Source organism: Rhinatrema bivittatum, chromosome 2 (genome assembly GCF_901001135.1).
Source record: "Rhinatrema bivittatum chromosome 2, aRhiBiv1.1, whole genome shotgun sequence".
Taxonomy (NCBI): domain Eukaryota; kingdom Metazoa; phylum Chordata; class Amphibia; order Gymnophiona; family Rhinatrematidae; genus Rhinatrema; species Rhinatrema bivittatum.
Window position 1 is genome coordinate 37,023,890 of NC_042616.1, and position 18,011 is coordinate 37,041,900.

Below are 18,011 nucleotides of genomic sequence, written 5' to 3' on the forward strand. Positions count from 1 at the left end.
AGAGAAGGAAGGGTGTGAATTCATTTCCTCCTGTACTCTGCAAAAGACAAAAATACTAGAGATAAATATGGATCATCATCACTGGGCTCACCTTGGTGAGATGGCGACCCTACAGCCCCATCCCCTATGCTCAGAGCAGGTGGGGGTTGGGGGGAACCAGAGCAGAAATCTGGCACCATAAGCCTTCACTCACAAACAGCTGAGGATTTTTCCCTCTATTTTCCCACCCCTCATAACTTACGGGCCGATTCAGTAAAAGTCGCGGGAGAGCGGGCAAGTGCCCGCTCTCCTGTGCGCGCGATTCAGGGGGAGAAGAAGATGCAAATTAGGGCCCACGGTAAAAGGCGCCAAGAACACTAGCGCGTCCTAGCGCCTCCTTTTTGACAGGAGCGGCGGCTGTTAGCGGGTGTGACAGCCGACGCTCAATTTTTCTGGCATCGGTTCTCGAGCCCGCTGACAGCCACGGGTTCGGAAAACGGACGCTGTCTAAATTGAGTGTCCGTCTTCCGACGGCCGATTTAAATTTTTTTTTTTTTTTAATTTTGGGGCCTCCAAGTTAATATCACTTTTCTGTACACTTTCCCGGTGCCGGCAGGCGTTAATTTCTGAAAGTAAAATGTGCGGCTTGGCTGCACATTTTACTTTCTGTATTGCGCGGGAATAAGTAATAGGGCCATCAACATGCATTTGCATGTTGCGGGCGCTATTAGTTTCAGGGGGGGTTGGACATGCGTTTTTGACGCGCTATTACCCCTTACTGTATAAGGGGTAAAGCTAGTGTGTCGAAAACACGTGTCCAAACCTGGACTAACAGTGCGCTCCACCGGAGCACAGGAGAGTGTCCTGTGCGTGCGCGACTTTTACTGAAGCGGCCCGTAAGTTACGAGGGGAGGGAAAATAGAGGGAAAAATTCTCAGCTGTTTGTGAGTGAAGGCTTATGGTGCCAGATTTCTGCTCTGGTTCCCCCAACCCCCACCTGCTCTGAGCATAGGGGATGGGGCTGTAGGGTCGCCATCTCACCAAGGTGAGCCCAGTGATGATGATCCCGTCTATGTGCTTTCATTGGCTGGAGCGCCCGTCAATTTGGGTGCTCCAGCCAATGAAAGCACATAGACGAGTGTGCGTGACACACGCCGTGACGTCACGCGCGCCTGTCTATGTGCTTTCATTGGCTGGAGCGCCCAAATTGACGGGCGCTCAGGCCAATAAAAGTACGCTTCGCTCCGCTCGCGCCGTGACTGGAGAGGGCACAGAACAGTGGGCTCTCACCCGACTTGACAATTTGATGAGGGCCGAGCCAGGAGAACCGGGACCTGCGCGGGGGGGGGAGGGAACGCTGCAAGCCGCTTTCGCCGCCGGCTGCCCCCTCCGGAGGGCGGCAGAGAAGGGAAGGGGCTGAAAAGCAACAAAAGGTAAGTTGGCACATGTCGAGTCGCTTCGGGAGGAGGGGATTTTCGGTTTTTAGGTTTTCATGGGTTAAAGTTGGGATCCACTTCCTGGTGCCTGTCATTTCAAATGTCATTTGAAATGACAGGTACCAGCGCACCCAGGATACTGTATAGGCGCTGTATTAAGCGCCTATACAGTAAAATGGGTTGAGCGGGCCTAACGCTTCGCAGACGCGGCTTGCATTTGCAAGCAATTTAAATAGAGTATCGAGCGGTATGTGATCAGAACAGCGCGTGGGGCAAACGAGGGTGCGCCTGGCGCTGCCGCACTCTTTCTAACGCGGCCTTACTGTATCGACCCATTAGAAAATAGCCACTGCTATTATTAGCAACAGTAGCATGGGATAGACTTAGTTTTTGGGAACTTGCCAGGTTCTTATGGCCTGGATTGGCCACTGTTGGAAACAGGAATCTGGGCTTGTTGGACCCTTGGTCTGACCCAGTATGGCATGTTCTTATCATGTGGTCAGATTATGCTGCTGTTTGGTGAGATTTTCAACTGATTATGAATGACAGATGCAGGCGGTTTTGGAGAGTAAATGATAGCTTATTTATTGACAAAAATGTTTGTGTGCAGGTGATAATGGGAAGTCTTGGACAATCTGCATGTGACTGACAAGGATGACGTTTGTCCAGTACTTCTCTGGGCTCGTCTGAAGGTTGTCGGAGGAAAGTCGATTTCCTGGTCAACCTCTAGGAAAAAGGAAAGGGAAAAGGGTAACATTTCTTTGCTTGCATCTATCCGTGATCTGGAGTGTATGCATAAGCTTTACTTCTGAATCCAAGTGACTGCGAGAGCCGGAGACCTCTAGGAACCAGTGTGCAATTACTGTTTGTAGAGCAAATTGCTTATCACTTAGAGATCTTTCAAGGCAGGTCCCAAGGCTGGCAGACTCTTGACTCAAAAATCGAGGAACAGAGGTGGGAGGGAATAAACAGCACCTTTTTTCTTTAATTAAACACAGTCACTTAAAGTGAAACTAGGAGAAATATAACTTGATTTCAAACCATGCAATCACATAATGCAGAAAAAAAAAAGACAGCAATAAAAGCACTCTAGGTTATTAGCTGAACAGAAGGTCAGGTAGGGATGTGTCTCTCTTGGAGAGGCACCTGAATGTTTTGCCTCGGCTCTTTTATGTATTCCAGACTCTGCTGACCTTGGTACCTAATGATGTTCTGAAAGATCTTCAGTTATATCCGGAGGCGCATACCCACAAAGACCGCTAAAGCTGTTCTTTACCAGCCCAAAGTGTCAGGTGCTTTGTGCATCCCGAATATATTAAAAAAAAAATATATATATATATATATATATATTTGGCTCCTCAACTTAGAGCTGCAGTGGATTGGTATATGGGAGATGATGATAAACAACGGGCCCTAACCGAGCAAATGATTGTGGGGGATTGTTCCAATTAAGGCACTGGTGTTACCTTCTGCTACTGGCTTCTTCTTCTCCCCAGTTCCATTACCCTTGTTTTATTGTAACTTTTGCCTTTCTCCTCTATGTTAATGTTATAACCCCCTGTTCCTTGAAAACCGACATGATATGATCTATATCATGAATGTCGGTATAAAAAAGTACTAAATAAATAAATCTTGACCGGCTTTATTCTCAATATACAGTTTAGTCTAAAGCTAGGGGATGCCTGCAAGGCTTCTTTGGTGGGGATTAGGAATTACTTTTTTTTTTTTTTTTTAAGTCTCCCATGCAATTCCAACGTGATTTTCAGCCTGGGCTCGTTTCCTCAGCCTTGCAGTGGTGGGACATGTTGGGGTTAAGCCAACTGGAATGCATCTGGGGGAATCAGGGGCTGTCCACTGTTGATGCCCTTTCGGGAAAATATCATTTGACATCCAGGGATCAATTTCCATACCATCAATTAAAACATTTGGTGGACTCAGGTCCTGTTAAACTGGATCTTTTGAAGGGGGAAGCCTTGTTTGAGGGTTATTGTGACAAGGCTAGTAGTACTACAGGGATGATTTCAAAACTTTATGCTTTACCGATTGGGGATTTAACTATCAAACCTAGGCACTTATTGTCTTGGGAACAGAATTATAGATAAGACTTTGGACGAGAGCTCCTGGGAGTTTTGGGGGGAGGGCTTCTCCCCCATCAGTGAGGCATAGTTCTTGTCTTTATCTTTGCTGGTGAAAATTTGATACAAGACATATCAGTGGTATCTCACGCCTAAGAGGCTTCACCAAATTTACCTTACTGTTGGTATCAATGTGGCAGGGTCGGCACTATGTACCATATTGGGTGGCAATATCCCTTGACCCGGCCGTATTGGGATCAGATGTTGGGGTTGATGGCATTTACAAATACTATACCCCCCTAAAGATCCTACCTAAAGTCTTTCTCTTGAGTATCCCTTATGTGTCAGTATCTTTACAACGTTTAATTCTACCGATTATCATTGCTGCTGGATGTACATTGGTGACCTGGTGGAAGAAACCCAGCCACCTCACCTTTAGCCTCTGTAACGTCAATGGCTAAGGAATGTTAATTATTTGGGCATACGGACAGCGATTAAGAACGCTACCCTTTTGAAATTCAATGATATTTGGAGACCTTTTCAAGGGTGGTTAGAAGCTCACCCTGTTTAAAACATGCTCTTTCTGTCCGAGTGCTTGCATGGACCCACAATTTGATTTGAATTATAATTGGGCTGGAGAGGAAGGGTGGGTGGAGGGTAAGGGGGATAATTAAACAAAATTAAAGATTAGATATTGGCCAAAAATACATTCTAATCTTCCTCAACATATCAGCTGCTTTTGATACTATAAATCATTCCATCCTTTTAAATAGACTAAATGAAATTGGTCTATATGATACCACCTTTAACTGGTTCTCCTCTTACCTACATAATAGATCTTACATTGTCAAAACCAATTACAATGAATCCAATCAAATTCATCTCACTCATGGTGTTCCTCAAGGATCCTCTTTATCCTCAACTCTTTTCAATATCTACTTGCTTCCATTATGTAAATTACTTTCAAATCTTAACTTAAATTATTTCATTTATGCCGATTATGTTCAGATTCTTTTACCTATTAACTCTGACCTTACTAATACACTGAACCTCTGTAATTCTTACCTTAATGCTATACAACAATTACTAATGCAAATATCACTTAATCATAATAAGACAGAAATTTGATATATAGACAATAAATCCTCTCCTGAATTAGACATTCATCTTAATAACCTTCTATCTAATAATAACATTATTTTCAAAACAAGAGACCTTGGAGTCACTTTAGACTCAGAATTCTGCTACAAACATCATATCAACACCATTATCAAAGAAGGTTTCTACAAACTTCAAATTTTAAAAAGAATTAAACCTCTCCATCATCATGACTTCCGTTTAGTTTTGCAAACTCTACTATTCTCCAAATTAGACTATTGCAATGCTATACTCCTTGGACTACCTTCTACTACCATCACTTCACTTCAATTATTACAAAATGCAGCTGCATGACTGCTCATTAATCAATCACATCTCTCCAGTGCTAAAAGATTTACACTGGTTACCTATTCTTTATAGAATACAGTATAAGACTATGTCTCTTATTCACAAAATATTATACAATAAGATAAACTGGATGGATACAACTATCTCTTTCCAAATCTCAAGGCGATCCCTACGATCCTCTAACATTGGTCTTCTTAAAATACCACCTACGAAGAGTTCACGTCTTACCTCAACAAAGCAACATGCGTTTTCAATTGCTGGTCCAACATTGTGGAATTCACTTCCCATTGAATTAAGACTGGAAACTTCTACTCAAACTTTCAAAAAGAATTTGAAAACTTTTCTATTCCTAAAAGCTTTTCAGAACATTATTATAATTATATATTACTTTTTTACTCTACTTTAATTACTCTACTTTTATTCTTTTTCATTTTTCCTCTCCACTATAATTCTCTCTATTATTCTATGTAACACCATTATTTTTATATTCTTCACATTGTAACTGTTTATCATTATTGTTGTATGTGAACCGATGTGACGGCTATGACTAAATGTCGGTATACAAAAAAACAAACAAATAAAATAGCCATAGCTTTGTTCCTGTTGTCGAGACTTCTTTCTATGCTTATTGTTTGGCCTTGTTCTTAATACAACTTACATTAAAAAAAACAAAAAAACCCAACAAATACTAAAGAGACTAGCACATCAAACACAGGGGGGGTAGAAGATTTTATTCCAAGAAACAAGCAGCACAAACGGTGACCCAGAGTCAGTCCCGCTTCTCTTATTACCTGCCAAATGCCCTCCCTCCCAAAAGCAATCCAGCCACAGCTTCCCACCTGCTGAGGCCAGATGCAACTCAAAGCACCTCGGCGGACCTTTGGATGCAGATCCTAAGAAACTTAAAGAGGATTCTAGCTTTAAGTCATAGGGTCAGACACCAGCACTTGGCTGCCCAACCCCTCTGCATTCAGGAATAATACAGAAAAAGGAATTGGATTCATGCAGTAGAACATAGGGCTTAATCAGCCCTTCCTGGATCTGTGGCTGTTCCCTGTATTCATGCCAAACGGATTCATTTTTTTTAAAATTAAGAACATCTGACCACACGCAACTTAGTTTTTGGAATAACCTTAGCTCCGAGTTCAGGACCTCACGGGTAATGTTCCCTTATAGGCTTTGTTTGTGTTGACGCTTCTATTAGCAAGTCTGGCCTTGTGTTTTCCTTCTTTGCCACGGAGCATCTGAACCTTTGCAAAGCAAGACCCAAGCTTATTTCTGGTAAATCAGTCCCCGGGGTTCCACAACAATGACAGGGGCAAGTCTTCATTTATGACAAGCATCTGTTCTTCTTTAGGTCTACATCTGGACTCCTGGCACTTCCCCAACGTGTTAGTATCTTCAAATGGTTTCACTTTTTGCATGAACCTCATTCGGAAGCCAGGGAATGCTGGACACAATTTCAGTTGATTTCATTAACATCCTTCGGACGCCTCGTGACCATCTCTCCAGACCTCTTCAGGTTTCTATTTCATTCTGTAGTCGTCTCCTGCTGCAGGGGAACCGTGCGGAGATTTCACCATGCTCGGTCTTTGCATTCAGATTGGTATCTTGGACCAAGAACTCTTCACTGTTCTTACCACCGTCAGCTGTTACTGCAAAGGGTGGGCATCTTTTTATCGTTACAGCCAGTCTGTATGTATGTACGTGTGTGTATATTGGATGGTCGTTGTCTTACAGTCTTGATATGCACGTTACGCATGCAGGCCACCATAAAAAGGGCTCAGCAAATCTGGGGCAGGGAACTGTTTTCAGTATGGATTCTCTGGTGCTTTAAAAGATTCGATTTACCACGAAAATTCTTCAAGCAATCCGTACAGGCATAGGGTCTCTCCCCGGTATGGATTCTCTGATGCACCACGAGGTCTCTCTTCTGAATGAAGCTCTTTTTACATTCAGTACATGGAAAAGGTCTCTCTCCAGTGTGGGTTAGCTGGTGCTTTATAAGGCCTCCCTTAAGGCTAAAGCTTTTCCCACACACAGTGCATGGAAACGGTCTCTCTCCAGTATGCATTCTCATGTGTACGATAAGTCCCCCCTTCTGAATGAAACTTCTCCCACATTCCTCACATTGAAAGGGTCTCTCCCCGGTATGAATTCTCTTGTGTGTTAGGAGATCTCTCATCTGCGTAAAGCTTTTCCCGCAATCATTACATGGAAATGGCCTTTCTCCTTTGTGGATTCTCTGATGGATCAATAGATCTCTCCTCTGTATAAAACTTTTCCCACAGTCAGTACATGGAAACGGCCCTCTCACCTGTGTGAATTCGCTGATGAATAATTAGGTCTCGCTTTTGAATAAAGCTCTTCTCACAATCAGTACATGGAAATGGTCTCTCTCCTGTGTGTGTTTTTTTGTGTGTTATAAGATTGCCATTGTATCTAAAGCTTTTTCCACACTCGTGACATGAAAAGGGTCTCTCTCCAGTGTGCATTCTCAGATGTTTTCTAAGACTTACCATCTGTCCGAAGCTTTTCCCACATTCATTACATGCAAATGGCTTTTCACCCGTGTGCGTTCTCTGGTGTCTAATGAGGACACTCTTCTGAACAAACCTTTTCCCACATTCAGCACAAGAAAAAGGTCGCTCCCCAGTATGCGCTCTCTGGTGTTTGGAAAGATGCGATTTATTATTGAAGCTTTTGCCGCATTCTTTGCATGAAAAGGGTCTCTCTCCCGTGTGGGTTCTCTGGTGTATTACGAGGTCCGTTTTCTGAATAAAATGTTTCCCACATTCCATGCACGAAAAGGGTTTCTCTCCCGTGTGCGTTTTTCGGTGTTTCATAAGACCTCCCTTCAGACTAAAGCTTTTCCCACATTCAGTACAGGAAAAGGGTTTATCTTGGTTAGTGTGGTTTTTCGGGTATGTAGCACTATGCCGTTTCCCATTTACCATCACCCCGGAGTCAGTACATATTTCTAGTCTCTCTCCTACATGCAGTCTCTGGTGTAATTCCAAAGCTGTAAGGTCCACGTAGCAATTCCCACATTCACTGCATATATACTGTTCTCCTGGTGTCTGGTTTCTCTGCTGCTCCACAGTGTCTGGTTTCTCTACTGTGCCATAGTGAGAGGTAGCCCTGGTACTTTGCTCACAGGGAGTCCCATTCCCAGTGGAGTCTCCTGCTGGGTTTCTCAGCCTCTCCTCTAGTTTACATTGATTCCAGCAGTGCTTCCCCCAGTCACAACATGGGCAGTCATCCCCTCTCTCTTTCTCTGATACAATTTTAGTCAATTCTAGACGCTTGGTTGGTTCCTCAGGATGTGCCTCCTCATGCAGTCTCTTGCATTCATCGATCTCTAGATAAGAAAATAAAAAAAGACAGACATTACTAGATGTGAGGGAGTTTCACGGTGATGACAGACAGAATAATTCCAAGCATAAACAGTTAAATACAAATCTTAGAAGGAATGGAAAGAGGTTAAAAGAAGCTACATCACATCCTTTCTTCTCAGTAAACGGAGAGGCTGGAGGAGGAAGAAATATCAGAGAAGGGAGGGAAAAGTATGAAGACAAAAAGCAGAGTAAGAAAAAAAGAAATAAAAAGGGGAAACAGCAGCTATAAAAAATGCTTTTATCCTGGATCCTAAAAATTTTAAGTTGGCATTGATGTTTTCCCAAAAAACGTTTTCCACCACTGCTGTATAATATGGTGCTGGAGGTTAATGCCCTGCTGCCTGTGTAAATATCGGTCAAGCCAGGATTAAATCTGCCATTTAGTAAAAAAAAAGATCTATAGGGAACAGCAAACCGTTGACTCCCAGGGGAAGATTGATAGGCGGCAGAATCTGCTGTAAGCAAGCCCTTGAGATTATCTCTCAGCTCAGTCACTGCAGAAAAGCTTATTTCAGCTTTCACACAAAGCAGGGCATGTGTTTGACTGCTGGGTCTCTGAATGCACTGCAAATTTATATTTTGTACTGAGCAGGAGGCAGAGCTACATAACTAATTCATTCTATCAAATCAATCATGGAGAGAGGAAAACCTGCACCAGACACATCTATCCTGAAAAAAAACCCAGAAAGGCAGTAAGTCATTCACAGAAATACCAAGACATAAGAACATAAGAAATTGCCATACTGGGTCAGACCAAAGGTCCATCAAGCCCAGCATCCTGTTTCCAACAGTGGCCAATCCAGGCTACAAGTACCTGTCAAGTACCCAAACACTAAGTAGATCCCATGCTACTGATGCCAGAAATAGCAGTGGCTATTCCCTAAGTAAACTTGATTAATAGCCATTAATGGACTTCTCCTCCAAACCTTTCTTAAACACAGCTACACTAACTGCACTAACCACATCCTCTGGCAACAAATTCAAGAGTTTAATTGTGCGTTGAGTGAAAAATAATTTTCTCCAATTAGTTTTAAATGTGCTACATGCTAACTTCATGGAGTGCCCCCTAATCCTTTTATTATCCGAAAGATTAAATATCCGATTCACATCTACCCGTTCTAGAACTTCCATGATTTTAAACATCTCTATCATATCCCCCCTCAACTGAAAAGCCCTAAGTTCTTTAGCCTTTCCTCCCAGGGAAGCTGTTCCAGCCCCTTTATCATTTTGATTGCCCTTCTCTGTAATTTCTCCAGTGCAACAATATCTTTCTTGAGATGCAGTGACCAGAATTGTATTCAGTACTCAAGGTGCGGTCTCACCAGTGAGCGATACAGAGGCATTACGACATTTTCAGTTTTATTAACCATTCCCTTCCTAATAATTCCTAACATTGTTTGCTTTTTTGACTGCTGCAGCACACTGAGCAGACGATTTCAATGTGTTATCCACTATGACACCTAGATCTCTTTCCTGAGTGGTAGCTCCTAATATGGAACCCAACATTGTGTAATTATAGCAAGGGTTATTTTTCCCTATATGCATCACCTTGCACTTGTCCACATTCAATTTCATCTGCCATTTGGATGCCCAATCTTCCAGTCTCACAAGGTCCTCCTGTAATGTATCACAATCCACTTGTGATTTAACTACTCTGAATAATTTTGTGTCATCTGCAAATTGATTACCTCACTCATTATATTCCTTTCCAGATCATTTATAAATATATTGAAAAGCACCGGTCTAAGTAGAGACACTCCACCGTTTTCCTTTTTCCACTGAGAAAATTGACCATTTAATCCTATTCTCTGTTTCCTGTCATTTACTCACAGGTCAATACAGTAAAGTGCGGCTGCGGTTACCCTGTTTCTAACCCGCCTTTTACTCACAATTTGGCCGCGTTAGCCCAATCCCAATCCACTATCCCCTTTAACCCATTCTTACCGCCTATTTAAATCAACAAGTAACCCCTTGCGCCCGCGGCATGTATATGAGATGTAAACGATCGGATTAGCTATTCCCTCCCCATTCAGGAATGCGCACCCCGACTATCGCCTTTTTAACCTGCAGTTTAGCTGCGCGTTTAACCTGCTAACTTACCGCCTACCCTTACCCCTGCGTTAGAGGCAGGGGTAAGGGTAGGCGGCAAACTTTCCCCCAGCCCTCGCTCACCTACCCTGGCCGGTGATTGAAAAAGGGGCAGCCTAGTCCTCTCTACCCTCCTCCCGAAGCAATGAAAGTGAAAAAGGAGAAAAGCGACATGTGAAGTGTAACTTACTTTTCTTGCAGCCCTCCTCCGGAGACGCACCACGGCTCCCCTGCCTCCCGGGGACAGCTGGCGGCGAAAGACAGCACGGGCCCTCTGACACGATCGCTCCAGCTGCGGCCACTTCTCCTGCGTGCATTCAGCCTGTGCGTGCAATTTGGCTGCTCAAGGCGTGACTTGACGTCACGCCTTGAGCAGCCAAATTGCACGCACAGGCTGAATGCACGCAGGAGAAGTGGCCGCAGCTGGAGCGATCGTGTCAGAGGGCCCATGCAGGCATCCATCTTCGCCAGCGGGGCCGCTTTCGCCGCCGGCTGCCCCTGGGAGGCAGGGGAGCCGCGGTGCATCTCCGGAGGAGGGCTGCAAGAAAAGTAAGTTACACTTCACATGTCGCTTTTCTCCTTTTTCGCTCCTTTTTCGCTTTTGTTGCTTCGGGAGGAGGGTAGAGAGGACTGGCAATCCCGAGCATAGGAGAACTGTCCACTTCCTGGTACCTGTCATTTCAAATGACATTTGAAATGACAGGTACCAGCGTACCCAGGTTACTGTATAGGCGCTGTATAGCGCTCTATACAGTAAAATGGATTGTGCGGGCCTAAACCTCTCGGACGCTTCTTGGACGCGGCTTGCATTTGCAAGCTATTTAAATACAGTATCGAGCGGTAGGTGAGCCGGACTGTGCATGCGCAAACGCGGGTGCGCCCGGCACTAACGCAGCTCTTCCTACCGCTCCTTACTGTATCGGCCCGCAAGTTTGTAATCCCATGACTTTTTAGTTTTCTTAGAAGCCTCTCAGGAGAGACTTTGTCAAATGCCTTCTGAAAATCCAAATACACTACATCTACCGGTTCACCTTTATCCACATGTTTATTAACACCTTCAAAAAAATGAAGCAGATTTGTGAGGCAAGACTTCCCTTGGGTAAATCCATGTTGACTGTGAGCCATTAAACAATGCCTTTCTATATACTCTGTGATTTCGATCTTTAGAATTGTTTCCACTATTTTTCCCGGCACTGAAGTCAGGCTCACTGGTCTGTAGTTTCCAGGATCACCCCTGGAGCCCTTTTTAAATATTGAGGTTACATTGGCCACCCTCCAGTCTTCAGCTACAATGGATGATTTTAATGATAGGTTACAAATTTTAACTAATAGATCTGAAATTTCATTTTTGAGTTCCTTCAGAACTCTGGGGTGTATACCACCCGGTCCAGGTGATTTCCTACTCTTTAGTTTGTCAGTCTGGCCTACTACATCTTCCAGGTTCACAGTGAATTGGTTCAGTTTGTCTGACTCATTACCCTTGAAAACCTTCTCCAGAACTGATATCTCTCCAACATCCTCAATAGTAAACACAGAAGCAAAGAATTAATTTAGTCTTTCTGCAATGGCCTTATCTTCCCTAAGAGCCCCTTTAACCCCTCGGTCATCTAACGGTCGAACCGACTCCCTCACAGGTTTCTTGCTTCAGATATATTTTAAAAGTTTTATTATGAGTTTTTGCCTCTATGGCCAACGTCATTTCAAATTCTCTCTTCGCCTGTCTTATCAATGTTTTACACTTAACTTACAATGCTTGTGCTTTTTCCTATTTTATTCAGATGGATCCTTCTTCAAATTTTTGAAGGATTTTTTTTGGCTAAAATAGCCTCTTTCACCTCACCTTTTAACCATGACGGTAATCATTTTGCCTTCCTTCCACCTTTCTTAATGCGTGGAATACATCTGAACTGCGCTTCTAAGATTGTATTTTTAAATAATGTCCAAGCCTGTTGAACACTTTTAACCTTTGCAGCTGCACCTTTCAGTTTTTTTCTAACTAATTTCCTCATTTTATCAAAGTTTCCCTTTTGAAAGTTTAGTGTTAGAGCTGCAGATTTACTTATTGTCCCCCTTCCAGTTATTAGTTCAAATTTGATCATATTATGATCACTGTTGCCAAGTGGCCCCACCACTGTTACCTCTCACCAAATCCTGCGTTCAACTAAGAATTAAATCTAAAATAGCTCCCTCTCTCGTTGGTTCCTGAACCAATTGCTCCATTCCATCAAGGAACTTTATGTCTCTAGCATGACCTGATGTTATATTTACCCAGTCCATACTGGGGTAATTGAACTCTCACATTATTACTGCACTGTGAAACTGGTTAGCTTCCCTGATTTCTCTTAGCATTTCATCACCTGTCTGACCATTTTGGCCAGGTGGACGGTAGTATACTCCTATCACTATACTCTTACCCAACACACATGGGATTTCTACCCATATAGATTCTACTGAGCATTTAGTCTCTTGTATAATCTTTATCCTGTTGGACTCTATACCCTCCCGGACATAAAGTGCCACACTCCCACCAAGTTGATGCTCCCTATCATTGCGATATAATTTGTACCCTGACATAGCACTGTCCCATTGGTTATCCTCCTTTCACCAAGTTTCTGAGATACCAATTATGTCAATCTCATCATTTACTGCTATACACTCTAACTCTTCCATCTTATTTCTTCTGGCATTAGCATACAGACATTTCAAAGTCCTTTTTTTGTTTGTATTAACAACCTGCTTTTCAGGTGATAGGGATAAGAACATAAGAAAATGCCGTACTGGGTCAGACCAAGGGTCCATCAAGCCCAGCATCCTGTTTCCAACAGTGGCCAATTCAGGCCATAAGAACCTGGCAAGTACCCAAAAAAAGTCTATTCCATGTTACCATTGCTAATGGCAGTGGCTATTCTCTAAGTGAGCTTAATAGCAGGTAATGGACTTCTCCTCCAAGAACTTATCCAATCCTTTTTTAAACACAGCTATACTAACTGCACTAACCACATCCTCTGGCAACAAATTCCAGAGTTTAATTGTGCGTTGAGTAAAAAAGAACTTTCTCCGATTAGTTTTAAATGTGCCCCATGCTAACTTCATGGAGTGCCCCCTAGTCTTTCTACTATCCGAAAGAGTAAATAACCGATTCACATCTACCCGTTCTAGACGTCTCATGATTTTAAACACCTCTATCATATCCCCCCTCAGCCGTCTCTTCTCCAAGCTGAAAAGTCCTAACCTCTTTAGTCTTTCCTCATAGGGGAGTTGTTCCATTCCCCTTATCATTTTGGTAGCCCTTCTCTGTACCTTCTCCATCGCAATTATATCTTTTTTGAGATGCGGCGACCAGAATTGTACACAGTATTCAAGGTGCGGTCTCACCATGGAGCGATACAGAGGCATTATGACATTTTCCGTTTTATTCACCATTCCCTTTCTAATAATTCCCAACATTCTTTACTTACAGGCACATGGACTATGTTTGCTTTTATTGGAACCTCTCTGTTGGGATGCCCTAACTCTCCTGTTTCATTAGTATCCTTCAAAGATACATTCCTCCGAACCATGCACTGCTGAGTGACTGTCAGCTTTCGCACAGTTTCATGTGGCATCCTGGCATCTTTAGCTTGTGGCCACATGTCGCCGCACAATTATCTTGGGGTTCAAGTGTTACCCCTTTCCCCGCTGTTTCCCCCTTGGCATAATATTCCGACAAAGTCATACAAAGAAGGAGTGCTGTTTCAGAGCCTTCATCTGCTGGTGGTGAGTTGGACTTGCTAGGAAAGAATACTTACATTTTGAAAAATAAATTCTTAAAAGGTTAAAATATTACTGGCTATGTGTATATTGTGCATTGGTTTTTAAGCTAGTAAGTGTTTGCAAGTGCAAAGAATTGTATGTGTTTGGATGAATTTGTGAGTTAGAAAAGGTTGGCATTTGTTTGTAAGTATTAGAGTTTTGAGTTTGCAAAGGTCTCTTACTTGATCTGAAAAGATGAGAGAATTGATTCCTGGACAACTAGTCACTAGTTTGATTCCCACCCACCCCCAGTCACATTTTTGTTAAATAGATTGCTACCATCACCATTAAGAGGACATTTTTCAAAATAAGAGAGTCAATTAGTGATTTAGAATAACCAGCTTTTAGTGATTGACTAATTTTAGTCTTGCTGCTAGTCAATCACAAACTAACATAAGCTACTAAGTTATCAATTTAAAAACCTTAGATTTAAAAGACAACAAATACATAATTTAAATACCCCAGTCAAATTTAAAAACCCTTAAATTGAGACATACTACTCCTTAATTAGCTTTTAAAACTTTAGCAATTGAATAAAATTAAGTTGCAGACAGAAGTCCAGCAGTGAGTTGGAGGGCTATCCAGTCTTTTGCTCAGAGTGCCACATGTATAATTATCTGCCTGATGGTGAGAGGTTCTGGGTGTGCCCCCGGTGCACACCCAGAACAAGAGGCTAGAGTGGCAGACCTAGAGGTGCTAAGGGAGACAGAGGTATATAGAGAAGGCCTTCAGGAACATAGTAGAGTAGTCCCAACTCCAATCAGCCCATGTGCTGCTGGTAGGAGACCATCACCATGGTATGGCAGGAAGTGATCCTATAGCTAGGACTTGCCCTCCAGGTGATGCCTTATCCTCTCACACCGAGGATGTGTCTACAGGGGCATGTGCCCAGGAGGGAAGGGTTAGGAGAGCCGTTGCAGTGGGTAATTTGATCATTAGCTGGGGTCTGGTGGGCATTAGGGTCACTTGGTAACAATGCCTTCCTGTTGTAAAGTTAGCAGACCTTATGCACCACCTAGATAAGATTTTAGAGAGTGCAGGAGAGGAACAGACTGTCATGGTACATTTGGGTACCAATGACATAGGAAGATGCAAGAGGGAGGTTTTGGAGGTTATATTTAGGCTCTTAGGCAGGAAACTGAAATCCAGAACCTCCAGGATTGCATTCTCAAAAATGTTCCCCTTTCAGTATGCAAGAACCCAGAGGCAGGCTGAGCTCCACAGTCTCAACGTATGGATAAGACAATGGTGCAGAGAAGAGAGTTTTAGATTTGTTAAGAAATGAGGGAACATTCTGGGGAAGGGGGAGCTTATTCCAACAGGATGGAATCCACCCTAACCAGAATGGAACCAGGCTGCTGGCACTAACATTTAAAAAAGAGAGAGAGAGAGAGCGAGCAGCTTTTAACCTAGACCATGGGGGAAGGCCGACAGGCGCTCGGAAGCGCAGGGTTCAGATGATGTCTCTTCCAAAGATACTTGCAAAACAGGGAAGTTAGAATATCCCAGGAGAGAGGTTGTGATTAAGGCTGAAAAAGCCCAGAAGGACATAGCTAGAGAGCACAATGGAAGGGCACTCCCAGCACGCTTTTTCACATGTGGTGAGAGTGCCCTTCCATCGTGATATTTTGGAAGAAGCCTTTTTTCCTTATTAAGGAGATTACAGGACTACAATTACCTCCTTCTCCTAAATGTACGTTACTGAATATTCCCAACATATTAGATGATGGCTTTCTTTGGTCCTTGACTCATTACAGTCTAACTGCAGCAAGATGTGAAATTGCATTCTTATGGAGATTTGTAGTTCCCTATATGTACCAGGATCAGTCCAGACCGTGGGTTATGTCCCCCTTCCAGCAGACTCCTTTTTCAGGGGTAGTTGTACGGAGAATTGAAAAAAATTTATATTTTGAATAAACTGACTGCCATAAAAAATTGCACCGTATCGAAATTCGAAAGGATATGGGATCCATTTATGCGATGGCAGGCGACTTGCTCTCTAATATAAGTTGGGGTTACTTATAACCCTCGGTACTTATAGAAATAGCTCAATTTAGGCAATGGAGGTTACAAATTTGCTAAAGTGGATTTGTATTTCTTTTACATGAGTAAATGAAAGGGACATGTAATATTGTCTAAGAGATTTCTTTTGAGACTTTCATTAGCTCTATTACGATTCTGTTTTTTAGGGTATGCAATTGAATTGGTCTGCCAGTAAAAATGATAATGTGAGATGTGCTTGCTATAGTGAGGATGAAACACTCTACTGATAGTGTGGCTTCACATGTTTATTGATTGGAATTATACTGTTGTATTTTGAAACACTGTTGAAGCAATAAACTTTAATGTACAAAAAAAACAACGATAAGAGCACCAAGATGTGATTGACTCTAAACTGCCTGCATTATTTGCAAATAAGCAGGCCGTGAAATAAAAATACAAATAAAAAAAACATACTTTAAGATGTCTGTATATGAATACCATAAGTCTAAAACAGTAAGATTGGCAAGTTAAAAGTATGACATTGTACGAGGATATAGACAGACAATTCAGAGTCCTTTTGGACAGAGGATAACCAATGGAATACTGGGATACCAAGATATAAATTAGATTGACGTGGTACGGCAGATTAAATTGATAGAAGGGAGGCACTATATTGAAAAGATGTCAGACTGAAGCATGGTAAAATTCATGCAAGAAACCAAATGCAGCGTGGAATCCTTATGGATAGAAATTCCGTGTGTGATGGGTAAGTGTATAGCAGTGGGTGTATACTACCAGCCATCTGACCAAAATGAAGAAAGACTGTGAAATGCTAGCTGAAATTAAAAAAAGCAAACACAGTGTCACATGAGGTGAGCTTGGACAGAGATGGGTCTTTGAGCTCTGTCCGCCATGTCCCCAAATGTCTTTAAATTACTGTTTTTCTCAGCTTCTATTCAGCGAAAACACTTGGGTTTTTTTTTTAGCCGGTCAGGTCTACGGATAGATTAATCCAACAATCACTGGAAGAGATGTCCTCCAAGGTGGGGAAAAAGGAAAAGGAGAAAGGTTGTCCAAAAGAAGCTGTGCCAACATGTAGTTGGATGAAGAAACAATGGCAAAGCTGACTTTGCCAACAGTTACAGCATTAAATGGCAGGTCTGAACAGATATCCGAACAAATTGAGGATGTCAAAAATTCCATTGCGGAATTTAAAATTCATCTGGAGATGGTGGAGGGATGGGTTGGCACAATAGAGGATGACACGAGTTCTTTAAAAGAGCAGATCAAAAGTTTGGAAAATGTTTGTCAAAGCATGGAAAACAATTCGTGACACAATAATCCTAGATTCATGGGGATTCCCGTATCGGTCGCTGGCAAAAAGCTTGCAGGCCTGCTGGAAACCTGGCTCCTGGATGAACGAGGCTTGGCGGAGCAGACTCACCATTTGAGAGGCAGACCATTGTATCCGGAGAGGCCATGAGTCGTAATAGCAATGGCCTTCTTAGAAGCTTACCCCAGGAAAAGAGATCTTCAGTACCAGAACCAGTGTATTATGCATTTTCAGGACTTCTCTTGCTAGGTGCCTTTTAAGTGGAGAAAGTTCACGTCGATATGCTCCATGCTGGCCCAGAAGCAGGTTAAATTTGTTCTGCAGCACTCTGCTAGATTGTAGATGTGCGTCACTAGTTTTGAGTCGGCAGAGAAGTCCAACGCATGTCAGCGGAGCTGTAAATATCCACGATGCATGCGATGGGCCTAGCATGAACTGCCTCACTGCTCTGACTACGTTTTTCAAAGCTGAAGATCAGCTT

General features: G+C 42.8%; 1 pseudogene; it reads right to left on the reverse strand.

Moving 5' to 3' along the window:
* Window positions 1-5,641: 5,641 nt before the first annotated feature.
* The window catches only part of LOC115083825, a 29,582-nt pseudogene continuing 17,212 nt past the window's right edge, over window positions 5,642-18,011 (reverse strand).